The sequence below is a fragment of the Ambystoma mexicanum genome, chromosome 4p, assembly GCF_040938575.1.
Source record: "Ambystoma mexicanum isolate Mex_15411 chromosome 4p, UKY_AmexF1_1, whole genome shotgun sequence".
NCBI lineage: Eukaryota > Metazoa > Chordata > Amphibia > Caudata > Ambystomatidae > Ambystoma > Ambystoma mexicanum.
Window position 1 is genome coordinate 843,403,020 of NC_090927.1, and position 9,979 is coordinate 843,412,998.

At 47.6% G+C, this 9,979-nt stretch overlaps 25 non-coding genes and 10 pseudogenes across 25 annotated transcripts; all 35 read right to left on the reverse strand.

Moving 5' to 3' along the window:
- Positions 1-426: 426 nt before the first annotated feature.
- Positions 427-535, reverse strand: LOC138459144 (5S ribosomal RNA; annotated as a pseudogene).
- A 106-nt stretch (positions 536-641) lies between these two features.
- On the reverse strand, positions 642-760 carry LOC138464739 (5S ribosomal RNA). Its single transcript, XR_011267316.1, has one exon. It is a non-coding gene; the product is annotated as a 5S ribosomal RNA (ribosomal RNA).
- Positions 761-866: 106 nt separating this feature from the next.
- LOC138456471 (5S ribosomal RNA) lies at positions 867-975 on the reverse strand (annotated as a pseudogene).
- Positions 976-1,081: 106 nt separating this feature from the next.
- LOC138464137 (5S ribosomal RNA) lies at positions 1,082-1,200 on the reverse strand. Its single transcript, XR_011266719.1, has one exon. It is a non-coding gene; the product is annotated as a 5S ribosomal RNA (ribosomal RNA).
- A 106-nt stretch (positions 1,201-1,306) lies between these two features.
- Positions 1,307-1,425, reverse strand: LOC138461232 (5S ribosomal RNA). Its single transcript, XR_011263859.1, has one exon. It is a non-coding gene; the product is annotated as a 5S ribosomal RNA (ribosomal RNA).
- A 463-nt stretch (positions 1,426-1,888) lies between these two features.
- Positions 1,889-1,997, reverse strand: LOC138456660 (5S ribosomal RNA; annotated as a pseudogene).
- Positions 1,998-2,103: 106 nt separating this feature from the next.
- On the reverse strand, positions 2,104-2,222 carry LOC138459552 (5S ribosomal RNA). Its single transcript, XR_011262617.1, has one exon. It is a non-coding gene; the product is annotated as a 5S ribosomal RNA (ribosomal RNA).
- A 106-nt stretch (positions 2,223-2,328) lies between these two features.
- LOC138464658 (5S ribosomal RNA) lies at positions 2,329-2,447 on the reverse strand. The gene has a single exon (XR_011267236.1). It is a non-coding gene; the product is annotated as a 5S ribosomal RNA (ribosomal RNA).
- A 106-nt stretch (positions 2,448-2,553) lies between these two features.
- Positions 2,554-2,672, reverse strand: LOC138464149 (5S ribosomal RNA). The gene has a single exon (XR_011266731.1). It is a non-coding gene; the product is annotated as a 5S ribosomal RNA (ribosomal RNA).
- Positions 2,673-2,778: 106 nt separating this feature from the next.
- On the reverse strand, positions 2,779-2,897 carry LOC138459564 (5S ribosomal RNA). Its single transcript, XR_011262619.1, has one exon. It is a non-coding gene; the product is annotated as a 5S ribosomal RNA (ribosomal RNA).
- Positions 2,898-3,003: 106 nt separating this feature from the next.
- LOC138461951 (5S ribosomal RNA) lies at positions 3,004-3,122 on the reverse strand. The gene has a single exon (XR_011264556.1). It is a non-coding gene; the product is annotated as a 5S ribosomal RNA (ribosomal RNA).
- Positions 3,123-3,228: 106 nt separating this feature from the next.
- On the reverse strand, positions 3,229-3,347 carry LOC138464161 (5S ribosomal RNA). Its single transcript, XR_011266743.1, has one exon. It is a non-coding gene; the product is annotated as a 5S ribosomal RNA (ribosomal RNA).
- Positions 3,348-3,453: 106 nt separating this feature from the next.
- LOC138461233 (5S ribosomal RNA) lies at positions 3,454-3,572 on the reverse strand. The gene has a single exon (XR_011263860.1). It is a non-coding gene; the product is annotated as a 5S ribosomal RNA (ribosomal RNA).
- Positions 3,573-4,035: 463 nt separating this feature from the next.
- LOC138456661 (5S ribosomal RNA) lies at positions 4,036-4,144 on the reverse strand (annotated as a pseudogene).
- A 106-nt stretch (positions 4,145-4,250) lies between these two features.
- Positions 4,251-4,369, reverse strand: LOC138459576 (5S ribosomal RNA). Its single transcript, XR_011262621.1, has one exon. It is a non-coding gene; the product is annotated as a 5S ribosomal RNA (ribosomal RNA).
- Positions 4,370-4,475: 106 nt separating this feature from the next.
- On the reverse strand, positions 4,476-4,594 carry LOC138464659 (5S ribosomal RNA). The gene has a single exon (XR_011267237.1). It is a non-coding gene; the product is annotated as a 5S ribosomal RNA (ribosomal RNA).
- Positions 4,595-4,700: 106 nt separating this feature from the next.
- Positions 4,701-4,819, reverse strand: LOC138463517 (5S ribosomal RNA). Its single transcript, XR_011266104.1, has one exon. It is a non-coding gene; the product is annotated as a 5S ribosomal RNA (ribosomal RNA).
- Positions 4,820-4,925: 106 nt separating this feature from the next.
- Positions 4,926-5,044, reverse strand: LOC138464275 (5S ribosomal RNA). Its single transcript, XR_011266855.1, has one exon. It is a non-coding gene; the product is annotated as a 5S ribosomal RNA (ribosomal RNA).
- Positions 5,045-5,150: 106 nt separating this feature from the next.
- On the reverse strand, positions 5,151-5,269 carry LOC138461952 (5S ribosomal RNA). The gene has a single exon (XR_011264557.1). It is a non-coding gene; the product is annotated as a 5S ribosomal RNA (ribosomal RNA).
- Positions 5,270-5,375: 106 nt separating this feature from the next.
- Positions 5,376-5,494, reverse strand: LOC138460686 (5S ribosomal RNA). The gene has a single exon (XR_011263357.1). It is a non-coding gene; the product is annotated as a 5S ribosomal RNA (ribosomal RNA).
- Positions 5,495-5,600: 106 nt separating this feature from the next.
- Positions 5,601-5,719, reverse strand: LOC138461234 (5S ribosomal RNA). Its single transcript, XR_011263861.1, has one exon. It is a non-coding gene; the product is annotated as a 5S ribosomal RNA (ribosomal RNA).
- Positions 5,720-6,182: 463 nt separating this feature from the next.
- LOC138456663 (5S ribosomal RNA) lies at positions 6,183-6,291 on the reverse strand (annotated as a pseudogene).
- Positions 6,292-6,397: 106 nt separating this feature from the next.
- Positions 6,398-6,516, reverse strand: LOC138455386 (5S ribosomal RNA; annotated as a pseudogene).
- Positions 6,517-6,622: 106 nt separating this feature from the next.
- On the reverse strand, positions 6,623-6,741 carry LOC138464294 (5S ribosomal RNA). Its single transcript, XR_011266875.1, has one exon. It is a non-coding gene; the product is annotated as a 5S ribosomal RNA (ribosomal RNA).
- Positions 6,742-6,847: 106 nt separating this feature from the next.
- On the reverse strand, positions 6,848-6,966 carry LOC138464173 (5S ribosomal RNA). Its single transcript, XR_011266755.1, has one exon. It is a non-coding gene; the product is annotated as a 5S ribosomal RNA (ribosomal RNA).
- Positions 6,967-7,072: 106 nt separating this feature from the next.
- On the reverse strand, positions 7,073-7,191 carry LOC138465144 (5S ribosomal RNA). Its single transcript, XR_011267719.1, has one exon. It is a non-coding gene; the product is annotated as a 5S ribosomal RNA (ribosomal RNA).
- A 453-nt stretch (positions 7,192-7,644) lies between these two features.
- Positions 7,645-7,753, reverse strand: LOC138456664 (5S ribosomal RNA; annotated as a pseudogene).
- Positions 7,754-7,859: 106 nt separating this feature from the next.
- On the reverse strand, positions 7,860-7,968 carry LOC138456206 (5S ribosomal RNA; annotated as a pseudogene).
- A 106-nt stretch (positions 7,969-8,074) lies between these two features.
- On the reverse strand, positions 8,075-8,193 carry LOC138464660 (5S ribosomal RNA). The gene has a single exon (XR_011267238.1). It is a non-coding gene; the product is annotated as a 5S ribosomal RNA (ribosomal RNA).
- Positions 8,194-8,299: 106 nt separating this feature from the next.
- LOC138462973 (5S ribosomal RNA) lies at positions 8,300-8,418 on the reverse strand. Its single transcript, XR_011265559.1, has one exon. It is a non-coding gene; the product is annotated as a 5S ribosomal RNA (ribosomal RNA).
- A 106-nt stretch (positions 8,419-8,524) lies between these two features.
- Positions 8,525-8,643, reverse strand: LOC138465113 (5S ribosomal RNA). The gene has a single exon (XR_011267688.1). It is a non-coding gene; the product is annotated as a 5S ribosomal RNA (ribosomal RNA).
- A 106-nt stretch (positions 8,644-8,749) lies between these two features.
- Positions 8,750-8,858, reverse strand: LOC138458138 (5S ribosomal RNA; annotated as a pseudogene).
- A 463-nt stretch (positions 8,859-9,321) lies between these two features.
- Positions 9,322-9,430, reverse strand: LOC138456665 (5S ribosomal RNA; annotated as a pseudogene).
- A 106-nt stretch (positions 9,431-9,536) lies between these two features.
- LOC138463315 (5S ribosomal RNA) lies at positions 9,537-9,655 on the reverse strand. Its single transcript, XR_011265901.1, has one exon. It is a non-coding gene; the product is annotated as a 5S ribosomal RNA (ribosomal RNA).
- A 106-nt stretch (positions 9,656-9,761) lies between these two features.
- LOC138463272 (5S ribosomal RNA) lies at positions 9,762-9,880 on the reverse strand. The gene has a single exon (XR_011265858.1). It is a non-coding gene; the product is annotated as a 5S ribosomal RNA (ribosomal RNA).
- Between the last annotated feature and the right edge of the window lie 99 nt (positions 9,881-9,979).

Here is a 9,979-nt window from a genome sequence, read left to right on the forward strand (position 1 = left end):
ATTTAGTAAGCTAAGCCATGCAGCCACTTGCAACATGATACCACGCTCATCGCTCGATCAGGCTCGATCAGGCGAGATATATAAGACTGGTGGGCCCATTCAGGACTCCTATGTCTGGTAGGATAACTTTAATTCATCCATCCTGTGTCTGTTGCAGGGAGGTGGAGAGAACAATCAACACAATAATGGTTTTCTTTCATGCCTCTTGAAGGACTCAATATTCTCTGTACTGCATTACATGTGAAAGTCGATTTATTACCCATTAACACACTACCTGTATGCTAATTCTATGTAAAAAGGTAGCTCCAGCCCTCATGATGTTGTCCAACATTTCCGCTATAAAACGGGATACAATTATTTTGGAAACATACCAAATTTGAAAAATAATTGAGAAGTTGCGCAATTACTAAACATGGAGCACAAAAAAGCCTACAGCACCTGGTATTCCCAGGCAGTCTCCCATCCAGGTACTAACTAGCCCCGACCCTGCTTAGCTTCCGAGATCGGGCGCATTCAGTGTGGTGTGGCCGTAGGCTCTGGGCCTAGTGAGTTTTGTACTTTTAAGCATCTAGTCGGCTAGACCTTGCAGTTTTGAAAGGCAATCGTGAAATGGCTCACTTCCTGAACTTGGAGCACAAAAAAGCCTACAGCACCTGGTATTCCCAGGTGGTCTCCCATCCAGGTACTAACTAGGCCCGACACTGCTTAGCTTCCGAGATCAGACTAGATCGGGCGCAATCAGTGTGGTGTGGCCGTAGGCTCTGGGCCTTGTGAGTTTTGTACTTTTAAGCATCTAGTCAGCTAGACCTTGCAGTTTTGAAAGGCAATTGAGAAATGGCTCACTTCCTGAACTTGGAGCACAAAAAAGCCTACAGCACCTGGTATTCCCAGGCGGTCTCCCATCCAAGTACTAACGAGGCCCGACACTGCTTAGCTTCCGAGATCGGACGCATTCAGTGTGGTGTGGCCGTAGGCTCTGGGCCTTGTGAGTTTTGTACTTTTAAGCATCTAGTCGGCTAGACCTTGCAGTTTTGAAAGGCAATTGAGAAATGGCTCACTTCCTGAACTTGGAGTACAAAAAAGCCTACAGCACCTGGTATTCCCAGGCGGTCTCCCATCCAGGTACTAACTAGGCCCGACACTGCTTAGCTTCTGAGATCAGACGAGATCAGGCGCATTCAGTGTGGTGTGGCCGTAGGCTCTGGGCCTAGTGAGTTTTGTACTTTTAAGCATCTAGTCGGCTAGACCTTGCAGTTTTAAAAGGCAATTGAGAAAGGGCTCACTTCCTGAACTTGGAGCACAAAAAAGCCTACAGCACCTGGTATTCCCAGGCGGTCTCCCATCCAGGTACTAACTAGGCCTGACACTGCTTAACTTCCGAGATCAGACGAGATCGGGTGCATTCAGTGTGGTGTGGCCGTAGGCTCTAGGAATGCTAAGAATATTACTCTTATGCATTTGCATTTAGTAAGCTAAGCCATGCAGCCACTTGCAACATGATACCACGCTCATCGCTCGATCAGGCTCGATCAGGCGAGATATATAAGACTGGTGGGCCCATTCAGGACTCCTATGTCTGGTAGGATAACTTTAATTCATCCATCCTGTGTCTGTTGCAGGGAGGTGGAGAGAACAATCAACACAATAATGGTTTTCTTTCATGCCTCTTGAAGGACTCAATATTCTCTGTACTGCATTACATGTGAAAGTCGATTTATTACCCATGAACACACTACCTGTATGCTAATTCTATGTAAAAAGGTAGCTCCAGCCCTCATGATGTTGTCCAACATTTCCGCTATAAAACGGGATACAATTATTTTGGAAACATACCAAATTTGAAAAATAATTGAGAAGTTGCGCAATTACTAATCATGGAGCACAAAAAAGCCTACAGCACCTGGTATTCCCAGGCAGTCTCCCATCCAGGTACTAACTAGGCCCGACCCTGCTTAGCTTCCGAGATCGGGCGCATTCAGTGTGGTGTGGCCGTAGGCTCTGGGCCTAGTGAGTTTTGTACTTTTAAGCATCTAGTCGGCTAGACCTTGCAGTTTTGAAAGGCAATTGTGAAATGGCTCACTTCCTGAACTTGGAGCACAAAAAAGCCTACAGCACCTGGTATTCCCAGGTGGTCTCCCATCCAGGTACTAACTAGGCCCGACACTGCTTAGCTTCCGAGATCAGACGAGATCGGGCGCAATCAGTGTGGTGTGGCCGTAGGCTCTGGGCCTAGTGAGTTTTGTACTTTTAAGCATCTAGTCAGCTAGACCTTGCAGTTTTGAAAGGCAATTGAGAAATGGCTCACTTCCTGAACTTGGAGCACAAAAAAGCCTACAGCACCTGGTATTCTCAGGCGGTCTCCCATCCAGGTACTAACGAGGCCCGACACTGCTTAGCTTCCGAGATCAGACGAGATCGGGCGCATTCAGTGTGGTGTGGCCGTAGGCTCTGGGCCTTGTGAGTTTTGTACTTTTAAGCATCTAGTCGGCTAGACCTTGCAGTTTTGAAAGGCAATTGAGAAATGGCTCACTTCCTGAACTTGGAGTACAAAAAAGCCTACAGCACCTGGTATTCCCAGGCGGTCTCCCATCCAGGTACTAACTAGGCCCGACACTGCTTAGCTTCTGAGATCAGACGAGATCAGGCGCATTCAGTGTGGTGTGGCCGTAGGCTCTAGACCTAGTGAGTTTTGTACTTTTAAGCATCTAGTCGGCTAGACCTTGCAGTTTTGAAAGGCAATTGTGAAATGGCTCACTTCCTGAACTTGGAGCACAAAAAAGCCTACAGCACCTGGTATTCCCAGGTGGTCTCCCATCCAGGTACTAACTAGGCCCGACACTGCTTAGCTTCCGAGATCAGACGAGATCGGGCGCAATCAGTGTGGTGTGGCCGTAGGCTCTGGGCCTAGTGAGTTTTGTACTTTTAAGCATCTAGTCAGCTAGACCTTGCAGTTTTGAAAGGCAATTGAGAAATGGCTCACTTCCTGAACTTGGAGCACAAAAAAGCCTACAGCACCTGGTATTCCCAGGCGGTCTCCCATCCAGGTACTAACGAGGCCCGACACTGCTTAGCTTCCGAGATCAGACGAGATCGGGCGCATTCAGTGTGGTGTGGCCGTAGGCTCTGGGCCTTGTGAGTTTTGTACTTTTAAGCATCTAGTCGGCTAGACCTTGCAGTTTTGAAAGGCAATTGAGAAATGGCTCACTTCCTGAACTTGGAGTACAAAAAAGCCTACAGCACCTGGTATTCCCAGGCGGTCTCCCATCCAGGTACTAACTAGGCCCGACACTGCTTAGCTTCTGAGATCAGACGAGATCAGGCGCATTCAGTGTGGTGTGGCCGTAGGCTCTGGGCCTAGTGAGTTTTGTACTTTTAAGCATCTAGTCGGCTAGACCTTGCAGTTTTAAAAGGCAATTGAGAAAGGGCTCACTTCCTGAACTTGGAGCACAAAAAAGCCTACAGCACCTGGTATTCCCAGGCGGTCTCCCATCCAGGTACTAACTAGGCCTGACACTGCTTAACTTCCGAGATCAGACGAGATCGGGTGCATTCAGTGTGGTGTGGCCGTAGGCTCTAGGAATGCTAAGAATATTACTCTTATGCATTTGCATTTAGTAAGCTAAGCCATGCAGCCACTTGCAACATGATACCACGCTCATCGCTCGATCAGGCTCGATCAGGCGAGATATATAAGACTGGTGGGCCCATTCAGGACTCCTATGTCTGGTAGGATAACTTTAATTCATCCATCCTGTGTCTGTTGCAGGGAGGTGGAGAGAACAATCAACACAATAATGGTTTTCTTTCATGCCTCTTGAAGGACTCAATATTCTCTGTACTGCATTACATGTGAAAGTCGATTTATTACCCATGAACACACTACCTGTATGCTAATTCTATGTAAAAAGGTAGCTCCAGCCCTCATGATGTTGTCCAACATTTCCGCTATAAAACGGGATACAATTATTTTGGAAACATACCAAATTTGAAAAATAATTGAGAAGTTGCGCAATTACTAATCATGGAGCACAAAAAAGCCTACAGCACCTGGTATTCCCAGGCAGTCTCCCATCCAGGTACTAACTAGGCCCGACCCTGCTTAGCTTCCGAGATCGGGCGCATTCAGTGTGGTGTGGCCGTAGGCTCTGGGCCTAGTGAGTTTTGTACTTTTAAGCATCTAGTCGGCTAGACCTTGCAGTTTTGAAAGGCAATTGTGAAATGGCTCACTTCCTGAACTTGGAGCACAAAAAAGCCTACAGCACCTGGTATTCCCAGGTGGTCTCCCATCCAGGTACTAACTAGGCCCGACACTGCTTAGCTTCCGAGATCAGACGAGATCGGGCGCAATCAGTGTGGTGTGGCCGTAGGCTCTGGGCCAAGTGAGTTTTGTACTTTTAAGCATCTAGTCAGCTAGACCTTGCAGTTTTGAAAGGCAATTGAGAAATGGCTCACTTCCTGAACTTGGAGCACAAAAAAGCCTACAGCACCTGGTATTCTCAGGCGGTCTCCCATCCAGGTACTAACGAGGCCCGACACTGCTTAGCTTCCGAGATCAGACGAGATCGGGCGCATTCAGTGTGGTGTGGCCGTAGGCTCTGGGCCTTGTGAGTTTTGTACTTTTAAGCATCTAGTCGGCTAGACCTTGCAGTTTTGAAAGGCAATTGAGAAATGGCTCACTTCCTGAACTTGGAGTACAAAAAAGCCTACAGCACTTGGTATTCCCAGGCGGTCTCCCATCCAGGTACTAACTAGGCCCGACACTGCTTAGCTTCTGAGATCAGACGAGATCAGGCGCATTCAGTGTGGTGTGGCCGTAGGCTCTAGACCTAGTGAGTTTTGTACTTTTAAGCATCTAGTCGGCTAGACCTTGCAGTTTTGAAAGGCAATTGTGAAATGGCTCACTTCCTGAACTTGGAGCACAAAAAAGCCTACAGCACCTGGTATTCCCAGGTGGTCTCCCATCCAGGAACTAACTAGGCCCGACACTGCTTAGCTTCCGAGATCAGACGAGATCGGGCGCAATCAGTGTGGTGTGGCCGTAGGCTCTGGGCCTAGTGAGTTTTGTACTTTTAAGCATCTAGTCAGCTAGACCTTGCAGTTTTGAAAGGCAATTGAGAAATGGCTCACTTCCTGAACTTGGAGCACAAAAAAGCCTACAGCACCTGGTATTCCCAGGCGGTCTCCCATCCAGGTACTAACGAGGCCCGACACTGCTTAGCTTCCGAGATCAGACGAGATCGGGCGCATTCAGTGTGGTGTGGCCGTAGGCTCTGGGCCTTGTGAGTTTTGTACTTTTAAGCATCTAGTCGGCTAGACCTTGCAGTTTTGAAAGGCAATTGAGAAATGGCTCACTTCCTGAACTTGGAGTACAAAAAAGCCTACAGCACCTGGTATTCCCAGGCGGTCTCCCATCCAGGTACTAACTAGGCCCGACACTGCTTAGCTTCTGAGATCAGACGAGATCAGGTGCATTCAGTGTGGTGTGGCCGTAGGCTCTGGGCCTAGTGAGTTTTGTACTTTTAAGCATCTAGTCGGCTAGACCTTGCAGTTTTAAAAGGCAATTGAGAAAGGGCTCACTTCCTGAACTTGGAGCACAAAAAAGCCTACAGCACCTGGTATTCCCAGGCGGTCTCCCATCCAGGTACTAACTAGGCCTGACACTGCTTAACTTCCGAGATCAGACGAGATCGGGTGCATTCAGTGTGGTGTGGCCGTAGGCTCTAGGAATGCTAAGAATATTACTCTTATGCATTTGCATTTAGTAAGCTAAGCCATGCAGCCACTTGCAACATGATACCACGCTCATCGCTCGATCAGGCTCGATCAGGCGAGATATATAAGACTGGTGGGCCCATTCAGGACTCCTATGTCTGGTAGGATAACTTTAATTCATCCATCCTGTGTCTGTTGCAGGGAGGTGGAGAGAACAATCAACACAATAATGGTTTTCTTTCATGCCTCTTGAAGGACTCAATATTCTCTGTACTGCATTACATGTGAAAGTCGATTTATTACCCATTAACACACTACCTGTATGCTAATTCTATGTAAAAAGGTAGCTCCAGCCCTCATGATGTTGTCCAACATTTCCGCTATAAAACGGGATACAATTATTTTGGAAACATACCAAATTTGAAAAATAATTGAGAAGTTGCGCAATTACTAATCATGGAGCACAAAAAAGCCTACAGCACCTGGTATTCCCAGGCAGTCTCCCATCCAGGTACTAACTAGGCCCGACCCTGCTTAGCTTCCGAGATCGGGCGCATTCAGTGTGGTGTGGCCGTAGGCTCTGGGCCTAGTGAGTTTTGTACTTTTAAGCATCTAGTCGGCTAGACCTTGCAGTTTTGAAAGGCAATTGTGAAATGGCTCACTTCCTGAACTTGGAGCACAAAAAAGCCTACAGCACCTGGTATTCCCAGGTGGTCTCCCATCCAGGTACTAACTAGGCCCGACACTGCTTAGCTTCCGAGATCAGACTAGATCGGGCGCAATCAGTGTGGTGTGGCCCTATGCTCTGGGCCTTGTGAGTTTTGTACTTTTAAGCATCTAGTCAGCTAGACCTTGCAGTTTTGAAAGGCAATTGAGAAATGGCTCACTTCCTGAACTTGGAGCACAAAAAAGCCTACAGCACCTGGTATTCCCAGGCGGTCTCCCATCCAAGTACTAACGAGGCCCGACACTGCTTAGCTTCCGAGATCAGACGAGATCGGACGCATTCAGTGTGGTGTGGCTGTAGGCTCTGGGCTTTGTGAGTTTTGTACTTTTAAGCATCTAGTCGGCTAGACCTTGCAGTTTTGAAAGGCAATTGAGAAATGGCTCACTTCCTGAACTTGGAGTACAAAAAAGCCTACAGCACCTGGTATTCCCAGGCGGTCTCCCATCCAGGTACTAACTAGGCCCGACACTGCTTAGCTTCTGAGATCAGACGAGATCAGGCGCATTCAGTGTGGTGTGGCCGTAGGCTCTGGGCCTAGTGAGTTTTGTACTTTTAAGCATCTAGTCGGCTAGACCTTGCAGTTTTAAAAGGCAATTGAGAAAGGGCTCACTTCCTGAACTTGGAGCACAAAAAAGCCTACAGCACCTGGTATTCCCAGGCAGTCTCCCATCCAGGTACTAACTAGGCCTGACACTGCTTAACTACCGAGATCAGACGAGATCGGGTGCATTCAGTGTGGTGTGGCCGTAGGCTCTAGGAATGCTAAGAATATTACTCTTATGCATTTGCATTTAGTAAGCTAAGCCATGCAGCCACTTGCAACATGATACCACGCTCATCGCTCGATCAGGCGAGATATATAAGACTGGTGGGCCCATTCAGGACTCCTATGTCTGGTAGGATAACTTTAATTCATCCATCCTGTGTCTGTTGCAGGGAGGTGGAGAGAACAATCAACACAATAATGGTTTTCTTTCATGCCTCTTGAAGGACTCAATATTCTCTGTACTGCATTACATGTGAAAGTCGATTTATTACCCATGAACACACTACCTGTATGCTAATTCTATGTAAAAAGGTAGCTCCAGCCCTCATGATGTTGTCCAACATTTCCGCTATAAAACGGGATACAATTATTTTGGAAACATACCAAATTTGAAAAATAATTGAGAAGTTGCGCAATTACTAATCATGGAGCACAAAAAAGCCTACAGCACCTGGTATTCCCAGGCAGTCTCCCATCCAGGTACTAACTAGGCCCGACCCTGCTTAGCTTCCGAGATCGGGCGCATTCAGTGTGGTGTGGCCGTAGGCTCTGGGCCTAGTGAGTTTTGTACTTTTAAGCATCTAGTCGGCTAGACCTTGCAGTTTTGAAAGGCAATTGTGAAATGGCTCACTTCCTGAACTTGGAGCACAAAAAAGCCTACAGCACCTGGTATTCCCAGGTGGTCTCCCATCCAGGTACTAACTAGGCCCGACACTGCTTAGCTTCCGAGATCAGGCGCAATCAGTGTGGTGTGGCCGTAGGCTCTGGGCCAAGTGAGTTTTGTACTTTTAAGCATCTAGTCAGCTAGACCTTGCAGTTTTGAAAGGCAATTGAGAAATGGCTCACTTCCTGAACTTGGAGCACAAAAAAGCCTACAGCACCTGGTATTCTCAGGCGGTCTCCCATCCAGGTACTAACGAGGCCCGACACTGCTTAGCTTCCGAGATCAGACGAGATCGGGCGCATTCAGTGTGGTGTGGCCGTAGGCTCTGGGCCTTGTGAGTTTTGTACTTTTAAGCATCTAGTCGGCTAGACCTTGCAGTTTTGAAAGGCAATTGAGAAATGGCTCACTTCCTGAACTTGGAGTACAAAAAAGCCTACAGCACTTGGTATTCCCAGGCGGTCTCCCATCCAGGTACTAACTAGGCCCAACACTGCTTAGCTTCTGAGATCAGACGAGATCAGGCGCATTCAGTGTGGTGTGGCCGTAGGCTCTAGACCTAGTGAGTTTTGTACTTTTAAGCATCTAGTCGGCTAGACGTTGCAGTTTTGAAAGGCAATTGTGAAATGGCTCACTTCCTGAACTTGGAGCACAAAAAAGCCTACAGCACCTGGCATTCCCAGGCGGTCTCCCATCCAGGTACTAACTAGGCCCGACACTACTTAGCTTCTGAGATCAGACGAGATCAGGCGCATTCAATGTGGTGTGGCCGTAGGCTCTGGGCCTAGTGAGTTTTGTACTTTTAAGCATCTAGTCGGCTAGACCTTGCAGTTTTAAAAGGCAATTGAGAAAGGGCTCACTTCCTGAACTTGGAGCACAAAAAAGCCTACAGCACCTGGTATTCCCAGGCGGTCTCCCATCCAGGTACTAACTAGGCCTGACACTGCTTAACTTCCGAGATCAGACGCATTCAGTGTGGTGTGGCCGTAGGCTCTAGGAATGCTAAGAATATTACTCTTATGCATTTGCATTTAGTAAGCTAAGCCATGCAGCCACTTGCAACATGATACCACGCTCATCGCTCGATCAGGCTCGATCAGGCGAGATATATAAGACTGGTGGGCCCATTCAGGACTCCTATGTCTGGTAGGATAACTTTAATTCATCCATCCTGTGTCTGTTGCAGGGAGGTGGAGAGAACAATCAACACAATAATGGTTTTCTTTCATGCCTCTTGAAGGACTCAATATTCTCTGTACTGCATTACATGTGAAAGTCGATTTATTACCCATTAACACACTACCTGTATGCTAATTCTATGTAAAAAGGTAGCTCCAGCCCTCATGATGTTGTCCAACATTTCCGCTATAAAACGGGATACAATTATTTTGGAAACATACCAAATTTGAAAAATAATTGAGAAGTTGCGCAATTACTAATCATGGAGCACAAAAAAGCCTACAGCACCTGGTATTCCCAGGCAGTCTCCCATCCAGGTACTAACTAGGCCCGACCCTGCTTAGCTTCCGAGATCGGGCGCATTCAGTGTGGTGTGGCCGTAGGCTCTGGGCCTAGTGAGTTTTGTACTTTTAAGCATCTAGTCGGCTAGACCTTGCAGTTTTGAAAGGCAATTGTGAAATGGCTCACTTCCTGAACTTGGAGCACAAAAAAGCCTACAGCACCTGGTATTCCCAGGTGGTCTCCCATCCAGGTACTAACTAGGCCCGACACTGCTTAGCTTCCGAGATCAGATTAGATCGGGCGCAATCAGTGTGGTGTGGCCGTAGGCTCTGGGCCTTGTGAGTTTTGTACTTTTAAGCATCTAGTCAGCTAGACCTTGCAGTTTTGAAAGGCAATTGAGAAATGGCTCACTTCCTGAACTTGGAGCACAAAAAAGCCTACAGCACCTGGTATTCCCAGGCGGTCTCCCATCCAAGTACTAACAAGGCCCGACACTGCTTAGCTTCCGAGATCAGACGAGATCGGACGCATTCAGTGTGGTGTGGCTGTAGGCTCTGGGCTTTGTGAGTTTTGTACTTTTAAGCATCTAGTCGGCTAGACCTTGCAGTTTTGAAAGGCAATTGAGAAATGGCTCACTTCCTGAACTTGGAGT